The sequence below is a fragment of the Microtus pennsylvanicus genome, chromosome 20 (assembly GCF_037038515.1).
Source record: "Microtus pennsylvanicus isolate mMicPen1 chromosome 20, mMicPen1.hap1, whole genome shotgun sequence".
Lineage (NCBI taxonomy): Eukaryota > Metazoa > Chordata > Mammalia > Rodentia > Cricetidae > Microtus > Microtus pennsylvanicus.
The window spans coordinates 18,849,127-18,873,371 of record NC_134598.1 but is presented as its reverse complement, the minus strand read 5'-3'; positions in this window follow the sequence as shown (position 1 = coordinate 18,873,371).

Sequence of the window (24,245 nt, the reverse complement as noted above, 5' to 3'; positions counted from 1 at the left end):
CCCTTCTTCTTCTTCAAAATAAAGACAAAATGGCTTGTAAACCAAAATCTCTGTGGGCAATACACAGAATGAAGAAGAATCTTATGTAATATAGAGTAACTTAGGAATTAGCAGCACCAAGCTGTTGCTGCTCCATCTGCCAAATCATGTGTGTTTGTGTGATTTCTGTATATGTGTACATGTGGGGTGAGGATGCATGTTTACATGAAGACCAGAATTTAATGTGAGGTCTGTTCCTTGATCATACTTCTCCTAACAGTACATCAATTTATTTATTTTGCGTGTGTGTGTGTGTGTGTGATATTGTGTGTGATATTGTGTGTGTATAGGTCAGAGGACAACGTCTACCCTATGGTTCTAGAGATCAATGTAGGGTTGGCAGCATGACCCTCTACACGCTGAGCCTCTCAACAGCCCTCAGTCTTTTACTTTGAGTTAGGGTCTCTCCCTAAACCTTGCACCCACCAGTGGAGCTGGAGTGACTGGCTAGTGAGCTCTGGGGTGGGAGTGGGATTCTTCCTATCACCAGTCTACCTCTATTAGGTTACAGATTTGAACTCAACCACAGCTGACATTTTATTTATGTGGGTTTCAGGGATCCCAAACCATGTCCTCATGCTTGAGAGGTCTGATTTATTGAATGACTGCTTCCATAGACCCTTACCAATCTTTGATGCTGTGTGATTACATACATTTTTAATGAAGGCTTTTATACTTTTACACTGCATTTTTATGGCCATATGATGTGACTATCACTGATAGTTTTATTTGTTCTAAGTCTGTGTGAAATTAACACAGGTATTTAAGTTTTCTTTTAACACAATTAACATGACATGTTTTTTTTTCTTCACCCGTACTAAAACTAGTTTTGAATCATTACATTTAAATTTTTGGTGCACAGCATAAAGATGGGCCTTGTATTTTTGTTGTCCCATAACAAAACTATCTACGTCATCCACATATTAAATTGATTTTGACTATGTTCTCTTTTTCTTCTTTAATTTGCCCCTTTCTCTATTGGCCTTGTTTGACTTTAACTGAGAATTTTATATGAATCCTGTTTTCAGTTCTTGACTTAATCAACACATCTACACTCTATGGTCACTCAGAGAATTGATGCTAATGCTTACTGAATAATGGTGTTTTGGATACAGTAAGGATACTAATGAAGTGACATTGCATGTCTTTTTTCATTGGTGCTATTTCTTTGTTGATGTGGATCTGTTTCTGACTTATTTCCTTTTCCCTAGAAAATAATCCTCAGTAGCTACCGAGAGTGATTCTGCTCACGACAAATTCCCCCTGACTGTGTGAGAAAGTGTTTCTCATACACTTTGGAAAAACAGCATCCTTGATACAAGATTTGTAGTTAATGAACTGTTGTTTTCTTTCCTACAGATTTTTCTTTAAATGCACATTCTCTCATCTTTGTTCTTGCAAGGTGTGGCAGTTTTCTTCCACGGTCTCACAAAGAGCTTTATTCAGTGGTCAGTTTTTGGCAATGTGAAATGATATGGATATCTGTCTTTATGGTTACTCATGTTTATATTTTTATTCTGATTATTTTTTTCTAGGTTGATGGAGGTGGGTCTTGTATCTTATCTGTTGCTTTCATTGGTTAACTAATAAAGAAACTGCTTGGCCCTCTGATAGGGTAGAATTTAGGCGGAGTAAACAGAACAGAATGCTGGGAGAAAGAAGCTGAGTCAAGGAGTCACCATGATTCTCCCACTCCAGACAGACACAGGTTAAGATCTTTCCTGGTAAGCCAGCTCGTGGTGCTACACAGAATATTAGAAATGGGCTAGATCAATATGTAAGAACTAGCCAATAAGAGGCTGGAACTAATGGGCCAAGCAGTGTTTAAAAGAATACAGTTTCCGTGTTATTATTTCGGGTATAAAGCCAGCCTTGTGGGCTGCCGGGTGCCAGGAAAATAGCCTGCCACCCTTATTACTACACTAGGTTTTCAAGATCTGTAGTTTATGTCTTCTAATTCTGAAACATTCTTGGCCACTAATTTGTGTGTGTGTGTGTGTGTGTGCACGTGCTTGTGCATGTACATATGCACATATGATATACAAGGTGCATCCCTGTGGAGGACAGAAATTATCAAAAGTCTTCCTTAATTGTTTTTTAAAATAATTTTTATTTATTTATGTGTTATGGATACAATATTCTGTCTGTGTGTATGTTTGCAGGCCAGAAGAGGGCAACAGACCTTATTATAGATGGTTGTGAGCCACGATGTGGTTGCCGGGAACTGAACTCAGGACCTTTGGAAGAGCAGGCAATGCTCTTAGCCACTGAGCCATTTCTCCAGCCCCCCTTAATTATTTTTTTCCATTTTATTTACTGAAGCAGCATCTCTCACTGAACTCAGAGTTTACTGATTAGGAAGTCTAAAAGCTAGCTTACTCTGTGGATCTTCTGTCTCCCTATCTGAGTGCTGAGATTACAGGCAGGCTCCCACATATTCCTAAATCCTGTGTGGCTCCTGAAGTATAGAACTCTGGTCCTCTTGCCTGAGTGGCATGCACTTTAGCACTGAGTTTCTTAGTCAGGTTTTCTATTGCCATGAAGAGACACTATGAACAAGGCAACTCTTATAAAGGAAATAACGGGCCAGCTTATAGTTCAGAGCTTTAGTCCACTGTCATCATGGCAGAAAGCATACTGAAGAGGTAGCTGTGAGTTCTACATTCAAATGGGCAGGCAGCAGGAAGAGCGAGTGACACTGGGCCTGGCTTGGGCTTCTGAAACCTCAAGTCCATCCCCTGTGACATACTTCCTCCAACAGGGCCACATTTCCCAATAGCACCACTCTCTGTGAGCCTATGGAGGCCATTTTCCAATCAAACGACCACACTAAGGTATCTCATAAGGTCTCTTCATTACTACTGAGTCAAATGAGTTTTCATGACCCAGTAGGGTTATCTGTGTGACCATGGGTATAAAACCATACAATGAACTCTGAAGGGCTTGTCCCTTCCTTACATTTGCTCAAGAAGGCTGCCAGTGCCAGTGTTCCTTAGTGTGATGTTAAGATCACCTGAAACCAATAACCTCAAGTTTTGTGTAGTATGCGGAGTTCTAGTCCAAAACTCTCCCATTAACAGAGAACTGCTGAGAACTGCCTTGTAACTCTTTGATGATGTCTAGGTATTTCATATGCACAATAAACTTTGAGAATTCCTCGCGTAAGTCTTCATTGCCAACTTCTGCTGTTCTCTACAGTAACCACACTATGCCAGCCTTTCTGCAAGCTATGCACTCAGCTATCATTCTGCTTAGCTACATGATAAGTGTATCTCAAATTAATATGGGCTGCCTGAGTCACAAACATAACACTTATTTTTAAATCCTTTAATGTTTTAAAGAATCATCCCACAGAGCTGTTTATTTCTTCAACCGGGACAGAAGTGTGAAAGCTTTCTTCACAGTTCCTCTAATTATACAGTCACACAATCAGCCATGTAGATTGGATCAATACCGCAGCGTTGTTTCAGCACCACCGCTGGGGGAAGAAATGGATTCTGAAGTTATGTGATACTGTCACTCCTAAGACAAAAACTGAATCCAGGCTGGAATAAGATGCAGCCTCAGAATTAAATATAGGCAATATCTTACTTTCCTCCTTTGCTATCCTTAGCGGGGGAGATAAAAGAGCTTGTCGGGGATTACCCAGTATCACTTTTAATATTTAAGTTACTTTCTTCACACCTCAATGTAAAGTTAACACATCGTGTTCTTTTTATTACATTAAAATGCACTTTTAGAGCTGTAAGAGAAAACTGGGTGTGAATGTGCTCTGAGTCCTATCTGACTTTCATTTTTCTGTTCAGAATGTATTTTTCCTTTGATCATTTAAGCACTATGACAGGAACTGCAAGAGTCAAGGTCAATATGGGAGTTCTGAAGAATTTGGCAGAGATAGGACATTGCTGATAAATAATACCTATGAATTATGTAGTTCCCTTGTTTTGGGGAAAGCTGGAGAAGTTGGATTACACGGGCAGGCTTTTATTATAGAATGAAAGTGCCCTGTAAAACTAGGCGTGTTTTTGTTTGGGATGTACCCATGACTGGCTATTGAAACACATTTTCACTTTCATTGACAATAACTTCAAGAACAAAAACTGGCCAGAATCAAAGCTTCTATGACACTGAAAATCCCACTGTGATACTAAATGTGGTATTTCTATAAATACTGCTACCTTCAGAGTGCTTTTGATGAAGCTTTGGGCCTGTGCAAGACGCTCATGATACAATACCGCAAAATGCGACCAATTATAGGTAAGAATCAATAGTTGTCATGTTGGAATTGGCACGGAGAATTTGGGATGCAGTTGGCTCAGGGCCAGTGCTATGTATTGCTATCATATTAAATCCTTACCCTCTTCTAGTGAAGTGCAACGCGTTTCCACGAGGGAAAACTATCAGTTACAAAGCAAGTGACTGGAACAGAAAGTCAGAAGCCCGATCAATAGAATTCAAAGAGACGCTTACATCCCTGCTCCAGACCATGGCATTGTCCTCAATCTCACCCTCTTTGTCCCCCAACCTCGTGTCACCTTTGACTTTTTGAATAATCTCATCTAACTTAACTTTGCTTTCTGTTCTTTTTTCTGAACCCTTCCTACTAGCGAGTACTTTATTTGAACAAAACTCTTCTGATTAAATACTAATGATTTTGGTACCTGATAACTCCTATTGATTTTCGGGGGGCACTTTAGTTAGAATAACATGCAATCAGTAACAGGAGGGAGTCATGAAATACATTTGCCTTTGTGACAATGTAAACAAGATTCTTTTCTTTTTCCAGCACACCTTATTAAAAATTTGTAGCAACCCTGTTTGGGCCAAACTGATATAATTTGTATTTCAAGTGGCTCAGAGGTAAAGGAATCACGTTATATCTCTTCTTACCTCATTATCAATCTCATCAATGTAACAGGATAATTTAATATTGATGACACAATCTAGCATTGTGAAATTTGATAGAAAACCCATTACCTCTTCTCACTCTTCCTTCCCCCCTTTCTTCCCTCACTTCCTCTCTCTCCCCCTTCCTTCTTTTCCTCTCTCTTTACAAAGATTTATTAAATGACCATAGGGTGCCATACACTGTTCATAATAAATGTACATATTTTTAAACGAAAGAGTGTTTCAGTTTTCAAGGAACTTTTATTGTTATTGGATCTTATTTATATTAAACATAAGTGAATCTATTAATCCTTTAGTCTAATATTGGTGATTTTGAAATAGACAATATTTTATCATAACGAGGAAAGAATTGGCATAGGCATAACTACCACTGTATCCTCAGAGAAGTAGGGTTTCTGGTCCTAGTTCCTAGCACATAGGTATGTTTTGAGTTGGTACGTAAAACATTGGTAAAAGCTTTACAACTCTGGTTCTTGTGACTATTTCCATTTTAAAATATGCTAAAGGTGCACTATATTCATGTCCTTTTTCAAATAGATAACCAGTGGTATGGTGCCATTTATTGAATAATCAATGCTTCTTCACCAATGAACGTAACACCATTATTAGTCATATAAGTATTACTAAACCTTGTATCCCTCTCAAACTTATTGCTATGCCTTGTTAATTTATTTGCATGCAAAAGAAGCCCTGCCAAACTCTTATTTTTGAAAATTCATAATTTCTTGCTTCAACGTGTTATCTGAAATTTCAAGAAAAACAGTGAGAAATCAGGCAAAAAGTAGTTAACTCTGTGAAATCCATGAGCTAAAGATATTTGTACCAGAACCGAATTTCTAAGAGTACCCCTTGCTACATGAAGAAAGGAAAGATAGAAGAGGAGGGGGAGATGACTGAAATATTTTAAAACTCTGTCCCTCGGTATTGTTCATATCATTTCATCTGTACAATGACCGCTTTTGAGTGGGGTCACCACATGGGACAGAACAGGAAGTTGCTGCCCTTGCTCCATGTTCCTGTAGAGAACACAGCCAGAATTCCACAAACCCTGTTATTCACTATTAACAAATGGAAGACTGTCATGCAAATTATGGGAAGCGTGTTTCAAGAAACATTTGTTTTAAAGGCACTTCTGTGATTATGGAAAACACCTTAAATGCCATCAAACAGATGGAGCTAATTATAGCTTTAAAGATGTTTACATTTCTTATCACAATGGAATTAGTAAATATTTTCACTTTTAGAGAACTTTTCCTTTATGAAATAAATACATTTTTTATGATATTTTATTGTACATATGAAATGCTGAAAGACATTTTTAGGATTTTTTCCTTCTGCAAGATATGTTTAAATATGTTATTTCTAGCATTTAAAATTTGTATGATGAATCAGTTATAGCTCTAAAAGCAATATAGAAAGATTTAACTTGCATTAAAGTCCTGAGACATACCAAAAGTCTAAGTAATTATTTGCCTTAAATTGGTTGGGTATATATATTGGGTGTTTTTCAACGAGCAATTGACATTTAAAATTATTTTTGTTTTATCTTATTATATTTTAGTCCTATATATTTTGTTGTTATCTCTTTTCTAATGGGAGGCAGAAAGTAGGTAGGTCCAGAGGGAAGGGTAGGTGGGAGAATTAGGAGGAAGAGGAGGGGGAGGGAATTATCAGCATATACTGTATGAAAAAAATATATTTTCAATAAAAGGGGAGGAAAATAATAGATTGCCATAGCTTATGGCAACTAAGGTTTCCATGACAACTGTTACATTTATTGACTCTCTCTCTCTTTCTCTTTCTCTTTTTCTCTTTCTCTCCCTCCCTCCCTACCTCCCTCCCTCCCTCCCTCCCTCCCTCCCCCCCCCTCTCTCTCATAAGAGCCGATTCTTAACAGTACCCTGTGGTACCTTTCAAACATGATGGCAAGGATGATAAGTTTTGTTCTATGGCACAACGAATGAGATTCATCAAATATTCTGACCCAAATATTTCCAATCCCCATATAATTCTTGATTTGATGACGACATTTAACTATCTGTAATTCTCTTTTAAACTGTGTATCTATGTTCAAATTTCCGAACCTCTTTCAAACCTTAGTTCCAGGAGGCAGGTTAGTTTGAAAAGGAGGAAGCTCTTAATAGCTATCTTATATTTCTAGCCTTAAAATAGGACACAGCTTCCTCAGCCGCAGCGCTGACAGTTTCCCTGGGGTGATGTAGTAGGTAGTCTGGTGGTTAAAGATGGAAGAGACTCTAAGATCTGGTGTCATTTTTCACTCCGTAGGTAAATACAGGACAGCACAAGCTCGTCCTGCAGCATGAAAATGGGGAAAGAGTAAGGCAAGTTGGCACAAGGTATGTGTTTATTCTGTTTCGTTTAGTGGACAGATGAGCAAAATAAAGAATTCTTTTTATTTAAAAGACTCATAAATGATGAACATCTAAAATTTAAGAGATGGAAATCGCTTTACAGAGATAGATGTCTTAATGGAAATGAAAGCAGCATGTGTTTTGGGTGTGAATCCATCCATGTATATGGGAGGATGGATATTCTCCCATCAAGCTAATCTTGCTTTCACTCTCAAGTGTATAAATGGCACTGTTCAACATATTGTAAGACTTCAAATTCTTTGCTTTTTGGTGAAGCAAGCATTCAATATTTGTATTGAGGCTTATAGTGCAGAGAAGTTGGCACGGGTGTGAACACCAAGGTAGCCTCTTTTATCTCCATATGTCCTTATTTTATAGCAAACAAAAAGAGGGAGGAAGATGAGCAAGGAGCCTTCACTTTTAGCATTAGCGCAGAGCTGTCATTATAACTTTAATTGAATTAAGAGACCAGGACATCCAGACTTATGTAAAGGGCTTTAAAATAAGTCGCAGTGTCTCATTATACAAATCAAAATACTTGGTCCCAGCTTTTAAAATACAGCAAAAAGGCCATTCTGAACTTAGTTTTAGAAACCATTCTTCATTAACTTCTAAACAAGCTTCCTTCCAGCTTCTCTTCTTTCCTCCTCCAATTATTCTAAATCCAGCCCCCATCCTCTTGCTCCCCTTTCTTCATCCTTCCCCATATCTCCCGCCTTTCTCTATCCTTCTCCTTCCTTTCTCCATCCCCGCTCCCCTCCTCTTTTCATCTGCCACCTAACATCCACAGTTCTCCATACAACCTTTCCCTTCCACATGCCTTGTACAGTACTCTTGAGTCCTCAGCTCTTCCTTTTATCCTCAAGACGTTTAGAAGGTATCTCAACTTTCTCAGATTATTGGGTAGAAAAAATAATGAGGGAAGGATAGCTACAAGAATTTTTGAAACTGGCTTCAGAAATTATCTTTAGAAACTTCTGTGCAGTCTATTTTTCCTTTGTGCTTTAGGGTTTTTGTTTTCTTTACTCATAAAATAAAACTTATATATTGCAGTTTTAATAACAATAAATGATATGGCTGATCTATGTAAAAATGCCTAGCACCTAGTACAACTATATTATCCTTTTTTCTTAACACATCACTCCATACCGGCAGTGAAGCATTAATGTCTGTAGAGAGGAGCACAAAAGAAAAAATCTCATAAAAATTGACTGTTTAACGGAGTTCACTCAATATTCCTTGCTACTTGCATCAGCAGCTACAAAAGTGATGTCTAAATAAGAAAAGGTTTAAGGGGAAAGAGCAGCGTTTTGTGCAAATAAGTTTATTAGAAACTGGAAATGAGAAATTGAAGGCCTTTTGGACTGACTTCACCCCTTTACTTTGAAAAAGAAGGAAACTAAGCAGACTGGAACCTTTGTAGAATTAAATTATTCTATTTCTGAAGGCTATTAGGGAATTCTATGCTGACTTTACACTTGGCTCAATAGGGATATTAATGAGAATTCCTCCAAAGAATATAAAGAATGTTCTTCTATAAGGAGGTAGATATATTAAATCAAGCTTGTGGGGGTATTATTGACTAAAGTTTCATAAGAATTTCTTACATTTTGGCAAGAAAAAAATCCCCACAACAGCATTTAAAATAAATTATTCACATTAATGGAAGATAGCATGAATTTTTTATTTTTATATAAAATTAATAAAAATCATTAGAATGGGATGGCATTTTCAGACTGGTTTCTCTTGAGAAATTTGCTATAAAGTAGCACGGTGTGTTAACTGCACTGCTGTGAAGTCAAGGAGAGCCCTATGGAAATCAGTTCTTCCTTTGGAATAAGTCCCTATTTTCTTAGGTCTTGAGTAAGTCATCTATGAAAGCAAAAAGATGAGAGATGGCTAAACACAGAGGGAACTCTCAAATAGCTGAAGTAGTACTAAGGAGTGTTCAATGAAATAACTGGGAGTTGGTGCTCAGGGAGGGAGGCACAACATTTCTCAAATGACATAGCACTCATGGTACCCAGATGGCTACTGTTTAATGCTAACTCAACTGGGGAACTCCCGTATGACTGTGCAAGGTATTTTTCATGTCTCTTGGTCTTGACTGTTCTCATTTGAAATTGACTCTAAGTTTTAAAATTCCATGAGCTCTTGTCTTTTTAACAGGAGGCTCAGGTGGTAAATACACATCTGTCATGTTGTGTTGGCTAGTTATATCAACTTGACACAAGTTATTGTCATCTAAAAAGAAAGACCTTTGAATGAAAGAATTCCTCTGTGATACTGGGATGTACGCAAGGTTGTAGAGCATTTTTCGAACTAGTGATTGATATGAGTGGTACCACCTGGGCTGGTGGCTCTAGGTTGTTGCAGGGGGCAGGGGGCGCTTGTTGGTTCCTAACCACTGGGCTAGCTTAGACCCAAAATAATCACTCAGGAACTGTATTAATTAAATCCCTGCTTGGACCATTATCTCTAACTTCTTATTGGATAATTCTTACATCTTAGTTTAACCCATATCTAGTAATCTGTGTATTGCCACAAGGCTGTGGCATACAGCATCTGTCTCTGAGGACTCCATGGCTTCTCCCTGACTCCACCCTTCTTTCTCCCAGCATTCAGCCTTTCTTTCCCTGCCTACCTAAGTTCTGCCTTGCTATAGGTCCAAAGCAGTTTCTTTATTCATTAATGGTAATCACAGCACACACAAGGAACTCCCACATCACTACATACCATACAAAATCAAACTGAGCAAGCCAGGAAGCAGTACCCCTCCACAGAGCACTCCTGCATGGCTTCTGCGTAAGCTCCTGCCTCCAGGTTCCTTCCCTGTTTGGGTTACTGCTTTGGCTTCTCTCAATGATCTGTGACTCATGATATGTTAACCAAATAATCTTTTTCCTCATCAAGCTTCTTTTGGTCAGGGTATTTCATTACAACAATAATAACCCTAACTAAAATATACACATATATTCTTAGAACCTACTTCTAAAGAATGAAACCCATTTAAGAATGTATGGGCAATAATAGGATTATATTCAGAACCATTAATGGATATATTCTTCTGAGAGAGCTTAAGAACTCTTAAGTACTAGTTATAAATAAGTAGCTGCTATTTTTGTATGTCAGTTATGAGAGAAGGAAGAATATATAAATGCAATTTGAAAGAAGTATGCAAGGGTACTTGTCTTAACATGGTTCTTTTCAGAAATAAATGTATTTGCAGCAGAGTTTGAATAGTACCTAGATTTTTATTTTGTTTTTGAGTGATAACTCTTCCTCCATATTAAGTCACTTTTGGGTATAGATCAACAAGCTGATTATGGAAAACTGAGCACATTTTCCAGGAAGGCTACTTAGAAATAATGTAAAGAAAAACACGTTTAGCATAGATTTTTGAAAAGGCCAGCTTTGATCTTGCATACGTGTTTGCGTATTCTGCTTCATTTCCGCTACCAAATTAACAATTACATGAGCCAGAAGAAGCCATCTAATTAAAGAATCAAATGTAATTTGTGCTAGTACACTTCTGTTGGCCCTGTTATAGAATTATCTATGAAGAAGATGAAACACTGCACACTACTAAGTGATTTATGACTATATGGCCATTCATCATGACAGGTAATTGTTGCTTGATGTAGACAGGCATCTAGTCTCATTAGAGTCCCACATTAACAATACATCTTGAGGCCAGCATGGATCTGCATGCCTGTGACCCCAGGATTAAGGAGACTGAGACAGTCAGAAAGTTCAAGCCTAGCAAGGCTACATGTTGAGACAGTATCTCAAAACAACAACAGCACACAAGCAAACAAATGCAAATTGGAGATGTTTGAATTATAATTTCATCGAGAAAATCTCCTTTATTTCCTGTTGACATTACATATAGTTTATCTTTTCTGTTCTCATTCTTCTACCCCATTTTCTATCTTAAGAAAAAAGTACTGTTCTCTCCAGAAGCCCAACCTTGAAACCCAAGACATATTCACGAGAATTCCCCCATCCCTATCTCTCCTCTAATCAATGTTACTATAGCCTTTACATTTATCTTACAAAATTTCTTTTTAATCATTTCACTTCTCTGTCAGCAGACTACTTTCCAGCCAAAATGATTCCTGTTGATGCTCTGAAGGTGACATCTCCAACCTCTCCTTCTCCACACACCCTTCTCACTTAAGCACATTCTCCACCTATACTTTACTGTCTCTGTTTACAGGCTAAGATAGTGATGTTACTGTGACTTCCTTATAGAGTCCTTTCTTTCCATCACGTCTGCTGCACACAAAACAGCATCCTCAGGAATGACTTCTCACTTGGTTACTTTCAGTAGCGTACCTGCCTCTCACTTAGGTTCCTAACTGATTGACTACAGATAAATTCTTCAACAGCAGTGATCAATGCCGATACTGCTTACCTTACAACTCTGTCTAGTAAAAACACAATGCTTGGAAAACAACCAACAACACTGGACACTTGAGTAAGAGATTAAGTGATGTAGGGTTTGATAATGTTCTAAATAGCTTTTTGATTTGTGGTGTGTCCTTTGACCTCAATAGGGATCTTGTATTGACTGAACGTATTGAAAAATTAGAGCAGACAAATGAATATATAAATGATCTAAATTCATCAAGCTACTTTCATTTTGATGGTGCTACGTCGTGTTTTAATCGTTTAGTGTTCTTTTCATCTTTTAAATCTGATTTTAGTATCAGTATAAACAATGCCTTCCCAGAAGCCAAGTGCTTGAACTTAAAGCTTATACCAGGCTGAGCCAGGCATTTCAGATTGCTATACAATTGTATGTAATTATTTTAGACCTGGAATAACTACTGTGCTTTTTAAAACTTTCTTGTGCTCGATTTCCTTTATTTTTATTATTGTTTTTCGAACTGTGAGCTAGTGTTATGGGTGCCAAATAATAAGTTTTTTACTAGATACCACACATATGTTCCTCACACAATGTTACTCACAAACAAACTTTCAAGTAGGCGTGTATTTTTTCAGAGGCAGAACTAACAGATTGTTCAGTCAACTCAAAGGATTCAATTTCTCTTCTTCTTCCTTTATCTCCCTCCACCTCCATCTTTCTCTTAGGTTCTTTCCTTCTCTCCATTTTTAGCTATGATTCCCTGACTCTATTATAATGTTGGAATGTCCTTTATAGCCAATGTACTTCAGAGGTACCCTTTCTACCTCTCCACCTGCTCAGGATGCAAACCTATCTAATCATAAAACACTCCTATAAAACAGGTTGAGTATTTTAGTTGTTTACAAAACCTTGCTTTTGCCCCAGTACCACATTCCTCATCACAATTAATCTACGAGAGCTGTGCTTTTGTTCAACCAGTTGTTAGCTACGTGGCTGGGTTTCTGGGTTTCAGTTTGCTCAACTGTCCATTGCAGATAGTAGTTATCATCAGAGGACCCTGAACTTGGCCAACTTGAAAGAATCTTTTAGGAAGGCAGCAATATGAAATTAAAAGTTAAAAGAGACATACAAAAGATGTGTATGAAGACAAAAATATGGAAAACAACAATCTATTGAAAAAAACTAAATGAGACCAAACCCCACAAAATGGAGGAAACAAAGTAACATTCATATTCACATAACTGAGATTGCCCTCAGTATATGTCCACCCATGAGAACTTGGGCATAGAATTTTTCATTGATTGATTTTGATAGCAAATTTATAAATCACCCTTTCTCCCCTTTAATGATTTTATGTGCAAGTATTCATTTGTGTGTGTGTGTGTGTGTATGACTTTGCACTGTGTAGATAGTCATATCTGCGTGTGCACACACATGAATGTAGAGACTTGAGCTTGATGTTGGGAATGATTTTTCCATTGTTTCCCTGCTTTATTTATTGAGGCAAGGTCTCTCAATCAAACCCAGAGCCATATGATAGGACTAGTTTTTTTTTTTTTTTAGCCTGCTTCCTCTGGGGCTTAATCCTCTATCTCTAACTTCTTTGCCTTCCCATGATTTTGGGGATCCAGACACTTACTCTTTTGTGGCAAGTGCTCTAACTTCTAAGCCATATCCCCAGCCTATTGTAAATCACTTTCTATCAAGGGTATATAAGATTAAAATAATAATAAGTGTAGTTCTATGCTATGGTATTTTGAATTTAATAACTTAGACAAAATTGCTTTATATTCACAAATTATCATAGGCAGTATGACATAATGGTTTAAAATCATTGCTTAATCCTGAACAACCTATCAAGTTCTTCTCCGGATGAGCTGTAACACCAAATAACTTTTACAAACTCTCTCTGACTCTTTTCCTTCCAGCCACATAGCTCCTCCATCTTCACTCCTGTCAGAACTGGGAGCCTTGGGAGTGACATTTGTGCAGACACCATGTTCGACTCTGCCTGTCTCTAGTTACAGGCTGGGCACAAAGCAGCTTACGCTGTCTCAGACATCATGGTACAAATAAAACCAATGTATGTAATTGATGAGTAACTATTATGCTTATACTAAGATGATAATAAATGATAGTTAACCTAACATGAACTATTGTGAGTATATTTTAACATTTAAAGAGTCATGGCATTAAATATATATGAGAGTCTGGAATACTGGCATAACGATGATGATGATAAGCATTTATTGTATATTTATTATATGATACATACTACTCCAAACAACTCATGTAGATCATATAATACTGTCTACAACCTTGCATAAAGAAGAAGACATTGTTTTACAGATGAAGTTAGACATCATATTCTTCTTTCATATTTACTCTATGGACATCATGAGTTTTTCTTACTGGCTGGATATTCCAAGTTCATGTGTCTCAGAACAAAGAACTGGAGGGAGACAATTAGAGGGTAGAAAATAAACTGAGAAAACATATTAAGGGCCTATTTCTAGGGGAATAGATAGGCTGAAGGAAAGAGAAAATTAAGAAGTGGAAAGGTCCTGATACACATCAAAAAAAGGGGGGGGGATTTTTTGATACGCTCTCATGTAACCCATTCTGATCTCAAATTTTCTATACATCTGAGGATGAACTTCAGATCCCTCTGCTTCTGACAGTGTGTCATCTGCCATCATGTTTTAAATGATACTGAGAATCCAATTTAGGACTTTTTGAATAAGTGAACCATCTACCAATTGAGCTAAGCTACAACATCTCCATTCCCAAGAGTTGGGGCTCTTGTGTTACTTTAGTTTAGGCTTTACCCTGCTTGCTCCACTTGTTACATGTAGCTTACCATAAAATTGCATGTGTTTCATTAATACTCCCACACAGAGGTGAGTGTTTTAGTATTACAGTGTGCCATAGACTTAAAATAAATCATGATGTATTCTTAGACACTCAAGAATGACTGCAGAGCACACCAGCAATGTTCCCTAATAGCTGGGTTTTTTTTTTTTTTTTGGTCTTAGCTCTGGAGTTCACATACTTCCTCTTTGTCAACTAGGTTTAATTAGTACAGTAATTTTGTAAGGTTTTTTTTTTTTTGCAAGGCCTTCCACACCTCCCCTTCTGTTTATTTTTCTTGCCTCATTAGGAACATTTTTCACAAAGACAAAAGTAGGTAAAAGTTAATAGTGACCTCCAACATAGTTTTTGAAGTTTTAGCAATAGCAACAAGAAAACAAAAGGGGATCAAGGGGACTAAAATTGGAAAGGAAGAAGTCAGACTTTCAATATGTGCAGATAATATGATAGTGTATATAAGTGATCCCCAAAAGTCTACCAGAAAACTCCTACAGCTGATAAATACCTTCAGTGATGCGGCAGTATGAAAGATCAACTCAAAAAAAAATCAGTAGCCCTCCTATACACAAATTATAAAGAAGCTGAGAGGGAAATGAGAGACACATCACCTTTCACACAAGCCACCAATAGCATAAAGTATCTTGGGGGTAACCCTAACCAAAGAAGTAAAAGACCTATTTCACAAGAACTTTAAGTCTTTGGAGAAAGAAAGGATACCAGAAAATAGAAAGATTTCCCAATTTTTATTACTAAGGGAATATTAATTTCACAAGATAGTTTTTCGTGTACTGATTTATTCTTTCTATATTTTGAAATATAATTTTATTATTTCCCCTTTTTATTTCTTCTTTCAAGCCCTTCATGTGCATTCTCCTCCTCCTGTTGAACTATCTTGCTGGTCTGACTTATGAATTCCTTGGTGACAAACAAATAAAAACCAATTATACATATTTTACCAAAATTGACAGAGACATTTGGACATTTAGATGAATTATCATTTTTATTTTTAGAAAAGCTATTAATGTCCTATGTCTTTTAAACTATATTATAAAAATGACAATGTTTAAAGGTGACACGGGCCTATTTTGATCATTGTGCTATATTTTATGTAAACATTTAAAACATTTCAAAATCATGTTTGAAAGTTTCTTTATGAACTTCTTAAGAAGATAAATTGACTGATATTAGTTTTTGAGGTCTGATATTAATTGCATGTTTAATTTTTGGCCAAAGCAAAATGGGAATTACATTTCTATACATTATTCTCTACTTGGATCTAAAAAATTTGGTCCCTTTCTTTAGGGTTTCAGATAAACCCAGTATTTTGTTTTCATTCTTTTTTTTTCATCCTACATAAAGTAACACCCATACAAATGAGAACCAACATCTTTTTCATATTATTAGCAAGATTCCCTTAATTACTCACTGTATCTCCAAAATATTGTTTAGCCCATGCTATGTATTTTTTTCACAATTGAGATTTTATATTTTCTAAGTGTATGCTTCTATAACAATAGCTGACATTATTAATGATTACTGTATGTTTGCTATTACTCTAAAAGCTTTCAATATAACAACTTATTTAATATTTAAAGCTCATCTAGGAATAGGAACTACTAAATACCTCCACTTATAAATAAAAATGAGGTATTTTAGAGCAGAAATGTTACCTGCTAATATTTTGTGGACATGGATTTTGAACACCTGACACTGAAGTTCTTAACTGCAAACGTTTACCATGGCCATACATAATGAAATTATCAGGAAAAGAAAGAAAAGAAAAAGCCAAAGAAACAGTGGTTACGCTAAGTATTTAAGCAGGAACTTCAGTGAACATCACCTGTTTTGAGAGTGTATTTTCAGCCTGTGAATACATGAGCGAACGCTTTGATCACTGATTCAGGCTCTAGGTGCCAGTCTAGGACCAGGTAGAAAACTGGAGACAGTGATGAGCGTGCTAAGGTGAATGACTAAACAGAAAATTAAGTGTTTAAAGTAGTCAGAGACTTAAAGCGATTTCTGGAGCAGCTGAGGACTGTTTGAGATTACCTGCAGAAAGCAAGACAAGAGCAAGTCCCAGGTTTGCCTTCAGTTATGCAGACTGGTCTAGTGTCCCCTACCGATGGAATTTGGAGATGATATCCCTGGGGAAGCAGGCACGCGCACTTTGACTTTCTAATGTTGGCCTTTGTATCTCAGAGCCCAGGGATTTTTAGTCAGGCTAGGAGTCAGAGACAACAGATAAGTAAATGTCAGACTCATCTACTTAGGGTATATGGAAAATACTATAATCAGAAATTCAGGAAGATTTGCAACTAAGAGAGGTACTAAAACTACCTGGTTCAGTCTGTTTACTCGCAAGCAAGAAAACTAAAGCCCAAAGGGATTCGGTAGCTTGTAAAAAGTTTGAGCACTTACAGGTACCAGAGCCAGGACAGGAATATAAATTTCCTCGTTAGACACTTCACTAAAATCCCCGCTATTCAACACTGTCTCCAAGGACAGTGAACAAATTAATGGACAATGTTCTCAAAAGACAAAATGAGATGACCTGCAAAGGAGGCAAAAGATGAAAAATTTGTGTGATGTGGGGACTTGTACATCCTTTCTCTATAAAAAAGAAAAAAGAAAAATGAATCAGTTCTGGATGAATTTACTCTGTATGAGAGGAAACTCTGAAAATGTAGCAAAGAGAATGAAAATATGTTCCTTAGTCTATTTCTCTCAGATGTTACATTTTATTTGGGCAGGGCATGGGGGTAGGATCTGGAATCACCTTGTGATTAAACTCCTATCACCATCGGTTAAATAATTATGGACTAATTATATATTTTTGAAACAATTTCATGATTTAGCACTATCTATTGGTTCCTTGATATAAAATGCAATAGGCAGACTGTGTGGTTCAAAAACTGTTGAAGCAATATTGTAGCCTCTTTCCTTACTCCTTGTCTTCTGGAGTTCTGCTCTAAGTGCCTGGCATGGACACAGCATTGTCAGGGAGGGCAATATCTCTTCCGTGCAGGGGCCCAGCCGAGTCAAAGGTCTTTGTCAATTCCAATTCATTTGAGGAGTCTAGATTTGTCGAGTCTTGAAGATCTGTGGAAGTTACACATTACCTCAATGTGTAAGTCCTTTGTATGTTGTTCTCACAATAAAGCTATTGAATAAAGAAAAAATCCAAACCTTTTATAGTCCAGTTATGTGCCTTGAAAAAACCCATGGTATGTAAAAATCTATATGTTTTGCCTGTGGTCAAGGCTTTCCCGGGACTTACTGACTAACTTTGCACACTGTTTGGTTTAGAGACTTTTCTCAGTGACTCTCTCATGTCAAAGTCTTTTGTTTAATTTTCTCAGTAAGGCAGAGTTTTCTTTCCAGGTGGTTAAGTGAGAATGACATTTAATTTTGTAGTCTACTGCTTAGCATAAGGCTGAATTTTGGCAGCTGAGAGGATGTTTATCATCAAACAGCCAAAGATCTGAGAAATTCAGAGGTTGCAACATCTAATTTCTTTGGGAAAAAAAATCACAGTTGGAGAAGCCTTAATTTTTTTTTTTTCTGTGATGAATCTTTCTGAGGCAACAATTAATGGGGTCCCTTGGGAAGCTGTCCAAGGCAGATTCTCTCTATGGATGATGACCATTCACGATTGCTATACAAATTTTTACACTACACTGTAAAAGAGATCTATGTCTATGCCCATGGAGTGATAGGGATAAAATAACACTCATATGTTACATTAGTGGTCAGCTCAAATTCTCATTTGGATAGAATTTTGCACTCTATTATCTTTCTGTTTAAGAAGCAACTTGAAAATTTAAAGTATCATTTATGTTACACATTGGGTCTTTTGCTCTACTGTGGTCAGGATCTATTTCTAATCAAGTAAAATAAAACAAAAAATAAGATATCATCAGAATCAGGGATGAAAACACTGTTTCACATTGACATTCCAACCATTTCCCTCCAGACTTATTGTTGTGCTCCTAATTAACTCTTGTATTTATCAGATAGAGGGAGATGAATTATATTCCACACCATTAGAAGTCCCTGGGTTGTCAAAATTAGCCCAAAGATAGATCAGAGAACAAGATAGAACAGAGTCCAGACAGAACGAAGCACCATCAGATACTCAAAAAGGCAGATGTGAAGGACAAACAGGGACTTCATTTTTCTCATAGATTGATATTATAGTGACTATAAAAATGTAGGTGCTGACAAACTTCTTTTTTTTTTTCTTCTTTTTTCAAGACAGGGTTTCTCTGCGGTTTTGGAGCCTGTCCTGGAACTAGCTCTTGTAGACCAGGCTGGTCTCGAACTCCCAGAGATCTGCCTGCCTCTGCCTCCCAAGTGCTGGGATTAAAGGCGTGCGCCACCACCGCCCCGCTGACAAACTTCTTATTTAGGTACCCTGTATAGAGCCTTCATGTAAAAGTTAATTTGGAAGTATAAAAGGTTACAATAAATTCTTACTAGATTTTTTTTAAACAAATGTGATGCTTATGGTTTTGAAGATATACTGAAGGACTGTCATCACAAGTGTGGAATGCCAATCTTCAGCTTGACAGAATCTTAAATCACTGGGGAGAGGAGGATCTGGCACGCTTGTGGCTTGTGGGAGATTAACTTGCTCACATCAGCAGAGATGGGAAAATAAGCACACAGCTGGGTGGGGGTGGCAGGGTACCTCTCCCCGGTTGTGGTCCTGCACTGTACAAGCTGAGAAAGGAAGCTGAGAGGCAGCAAGTATTCCTTATTTTTTATTCTTGATCATAAATGCAGGTGAGAAGCTATGTTAAGCTCTTGCTTGCTTCCTTGAGTTCTCATCATGATTGACAGTAACTTAAATAGTGAGCCAGAGCAAACGCTTTCTCTTTTAAGCAAAGTAGTAAGCCAGAATTTTCTAAGTTCTTTTTGTCAGAGTATATCATGAGAGCATCAGGCAGAGAAACTAAGAGTAGATCATCCCAAAGTCAAATCTTACTGTGGCTAATTATTAATTAAATACTTCCAGAAATGAGTTAATTACCTGATCATGGAATTTTGGAATATGTTTATATACAACTTATAATTTTAGACAGACATTAATATTTTGAAATAAATCTGGTTCCTTATCTGGAAATTTGGGCTAATGATAGAAACATTGTAGAAATGCTTCAAGAGATTAAGATAAAATATTAAAACATATAGTTTAAAGGATGTAGTGATTCCTCTGATTGGTACTATGTTTTCTCTATTTGAAACACAAAAGGCCATCAAATAAGTCCAAATCTCTCAAAGATCAGGAGAAAGGTACATATACTGGGCCTAAATTGTGACTTGAACAGCCACAATGCAGTATTATTAGGACACTTTATTAAATTAAATGTGATTTGATAAATGAGTGTTTTTTCACACAAAATCTTTGATAACCTAAAGCATGGCTTTTATGCTTGGGAGCCTTTGTCAGTATAGCATTCATATAATTATTTGTTCTTTCCAAATATTAGGACTTGTTTTATGTATCAGTAGTGATTGGCCCTTTGAATTATGATGATAGAACCCAGAAATAACAACCTTGACTACTGGCATAAATGATTTTATTAGTTATCTTTGTCATTACTGCAACAAATTACCTGAACAAAAGCAAATTAAAGAAGGGAAGCGTTGCTGGGAGGAGGTGGCTCATGCCTTTAATTCCAGCACTCGGGAGGCAGAGGCAGGCAGATCTCTGTGAGTTCGAGGCCAGCCTGGTGTACAGAAGCTAGTTCCAGGACAGCTAGGGATACAAAGAGAAACCCTGTTTTAAATAATCAAAAAATTAAAGAAAAAAAAGGAGGGAATGGTTTGCTCAGGTTCATGATTGAAAGTAAGGTCAATCAGGGTGGGAAGTTATGGAAACAGGACTTTGAAGGAGCTGGACACAATATGTATGTAGTCACGAAGAGCGAGTGATGGATGGTTGTACCCAGCTTGCTTTCTCCTATTTAGGAAGACTGGGCCCCCAGCCTAAGGGACAGTTCCACCCATAGTCAAGGTGAGGATTCCCACCTCAATTAATTCAAATGCATCGCAGAGGCTTGTCTTCTAGGTGATTCTAGATACCCTCAAGTGACAATGACTATTAACCATCACAGAGAGAATGATACCTAATGTATATGATGCACACCATATACCTTTATTGGTGGTTAGAATTAATCCATTCAGTTAGGACAGAGAAGTTAAAAAGCTATATCTAAGATGTCAAAGCTAGTGGAATGACAGATTTGAGGGTCGAGTCCAGACAAACTCTAAATCCTGATTTTCTGACTGTAAGTCGAGTATCCAAGGGATCATCAGATTGATAGTGAAACAATAGGAAATTATTCCAAGCAACACTGCCTAACTAGGTCAGACCAGATAGGTCAGACCAATAATGCTGCAACTCATGTTCTTGGGATTACATCAAAAGATGGGTGTAAGTGAATTCCTTGCCTCTACTTTCCAGTTATCAAAAAGTTACAAAAATATATTATGTCATTTCCATTCCAACTGGAATATTTAAAATATTTAAAATGCTTAGCAAAGGTTATGGAAGCAATCCACAGCAGATAAATTTGACGCAGAGACTCAAGACTTTAAATGTACTTCATGCATTGTAGGTCTTGCGGTAATTTCAACATGATGATCAAAATGCTGGGGGATATGATGGGTGGGCTCAGGATTGTGGATTTTTTTTACTATTTGAGACATATGCAAATATACTGAGATCTAGCAGAGCTGGCATCATCGCACACGCACACAGGCTAAGCAACAACACTCTTCCCTTGAACATACATCATTTAGTCATAACACAGGCGAATAAAAAGCTTATTGTTTATAAAATTACTTTACATAATAGAGTGACAATGACATTGTTTTGTGAACTGAGGTGTTGCTGCTGTTGAAGGCTTTGAAAAAGGGGAGAGAAATAACACTGTAATCAAAATAGAATTGCATAGGTAAGCCTGCCATAAAGAAAATCTATTATTTAAAGGCTCCTTGGAGATCATGAAACTGCAATATGTTATGAAAGATACACTGCATCTGGAACCATTTTGAGTGTGGCAGCTACTTTACAACGTCTCCCCGGACTCGTAGGAAATATAAGTAGGGCTCTGCATGATCAATTCTTTGTTTATGACCACATGCAATCCAAATAAAGAAAATCATTTCTGTGCGGTGCTTGTTACTACCATGATAAACTTCAGTATTCAATGAAGGCAAAGTACCACGGACCCTTCTGTCTTAATAACAATTTTCCTGGTGATGGATTTAAAATATCTATTCAAAATGACATGCAAAAATATATAAAATAATTATGGAAACTCTAACATAACGTGATTTTTGCTGTTTTATTTCAGATATATCGATGTTACAGAGGACTTGCAGCCAGAACAAAGATCTCTTAACATGGCTTTAAAGTTAAGTGACAAAGATCATGAGTGTAATGTTTATGAAGCCAAAGAATGAAGCACAAAACTAGCATACTTGTGTTAGTTTATGTATTAAAGAGTTAACATGATAGTGCTGGGAAACCACATTCAGGAAAGAATTACATACAGATAAGGAATTGTGTTTTCCTCAGTCACTACCCTATTTCTGGAGAAACCAACTTCCATCACATATTTTGTTTGTGTATTGCTGTTTTGTGTATTCATATACACTCTGAGAATCACAAGGTTCACTAACTTCCCTGCAATTCTCATTATTGTTTAAGAAGCAACAAAAAGTAATGGCTGAAGGCCATCCAGGGAAACAGAAAAATGTTATAACTTAGTTTCCTAATTCCAGAATGTTCCCCTGCACTTCAGTATCTTGAGTTAAAATAAGAAAGCCCTTATACGAAGTTGCTTATGTGTTACATGGCATTTTTGTTTCTAAACCAAATGTTCAATCCTTTTAGCTTCATGCAATACAAGATATAATATGCCAAGCACAGACTGAACAAGAAGTTGGGATAATTTAGTTTAAGGAACTTTACTGATTAATCATTTGCCAAGAGTCAGTTTCTCAAATTCTCTGTCTCTTAGATTCTTTATTTGCAAGTGAACAAGTTAAGCCAAATAATTTGAAAAGCCCATGTGACTTCTACTTTTGAGTCTTCTTCCAGGCTAGCTTTAATGTTATTTATGCTTCTTTTACTCTGCCAGAAAATATAATTTATCATAAAAAGGTTTATGATTAAAGGTTATCTAAGTTTTTCCTCAAAGCATTTATATAATAAAGCTATTTTAATATTATACTTAGAGTTTTCTTTGATAAAAAATGTATTAGGATCAGCACGTTATAAAGTCTATCATCAATGGCAAATATTCTATGGCTCTTTGTGTGCAAACAACTTTAAGTATTTCAAACATGTTCACTCAACTGAACCTGTTACCCATATCAGAAATTTCCCTTTGATCACCACTGCCATTAGGGGACACACAAGCATGACAGTTTGACATTCGTAGTGACTGTGTCTATAAAATTGGACAATGTCACATTCGCTGAATATACTGGGTATGGGCATGCCATTAAGAGATCATTTGGAACCTTCTGCATCGTGAGACTTGCAAACATTTCTCAAACAGAATTTCAGAATCTTGGTAAGTAAGATTACTCCCATGAAAACTCAAACTTCCTTCCTCAAAAAAATCTATCAGCAGGGCCATTAGGTCCTAAACTTGGAGAGGTTGATAGAAGAGTCTTATGCTCGTAGTGACTAATGTGTGGTGCTTAAACTTATTTTATAAACTTAAGGGACTGAAACCACCAGAATCCGAAAAGAGTGGACAGAACAACTTCCATTTTACAGGTTGTAAACTAAAGCGAGATTATATAATTAATTCATGTTTATATAGCATATTCCCAATAATAATACTCATTTTTAGGGCTAAGGGACACACAGAGGAAATTTCTGAGCTGCATTTTCTTAGCATTCCTTAAAATAATGATGATAATATAATAATAATAACTTTCAAATACCTAAAGTATTCATAATTATATTCTCAAATTATGAACATAAGAAAATTTCAGTATAATTAATGCTAAGGATGTTTGGAAAAATATACAAACCTCCTATTATATAAACTGCACACACACACACACACACACACACACACACACACACACACAATTGAATGATCTAATTTAAACAGCATTACCCTACACAAAGAATATTTATTGCTCCTTACTGAAGCCACAAATTGCCAAATAAAGATTCCAGTACCAGCTGTAGGACCCATTTTCCTTCAAATTGTTGGTCAGGAGGTCCCAGAGCTCACCCAAACAATTTAGATTATTGCTAGTTCTCTTCGTTGTCCACCAGAACACAATAGTGAGGCCCTATTGCTTAAAAACCGTAAACACTCTTATCACAGGTCAATAAACCAAACTGGTCCTGATTTAGAAACTTCCTTCCACAGTGCCAACAGAAGCACTATGTGGGTTTTAGGGAGAGAAAAGTCATCCACAGTGTTATGCAGCTATGATCCTGTTAGCTACAGGAATGATTGGCCTGGCAGGAAATGTCCATAGTGTTACAGTGGTGGGATTATTTTCATGAAGACATTGAACTTTTTTTCTCACTGGGTTTAAAGCATGCCCCACAAGAGGAATATCATGAGAGCGAGGACAGAAAAGTCATTAAGAGCCTTCCCGGAGGAGATCTGCAGTGAAGGGGGGGGGTCTTCTGAACA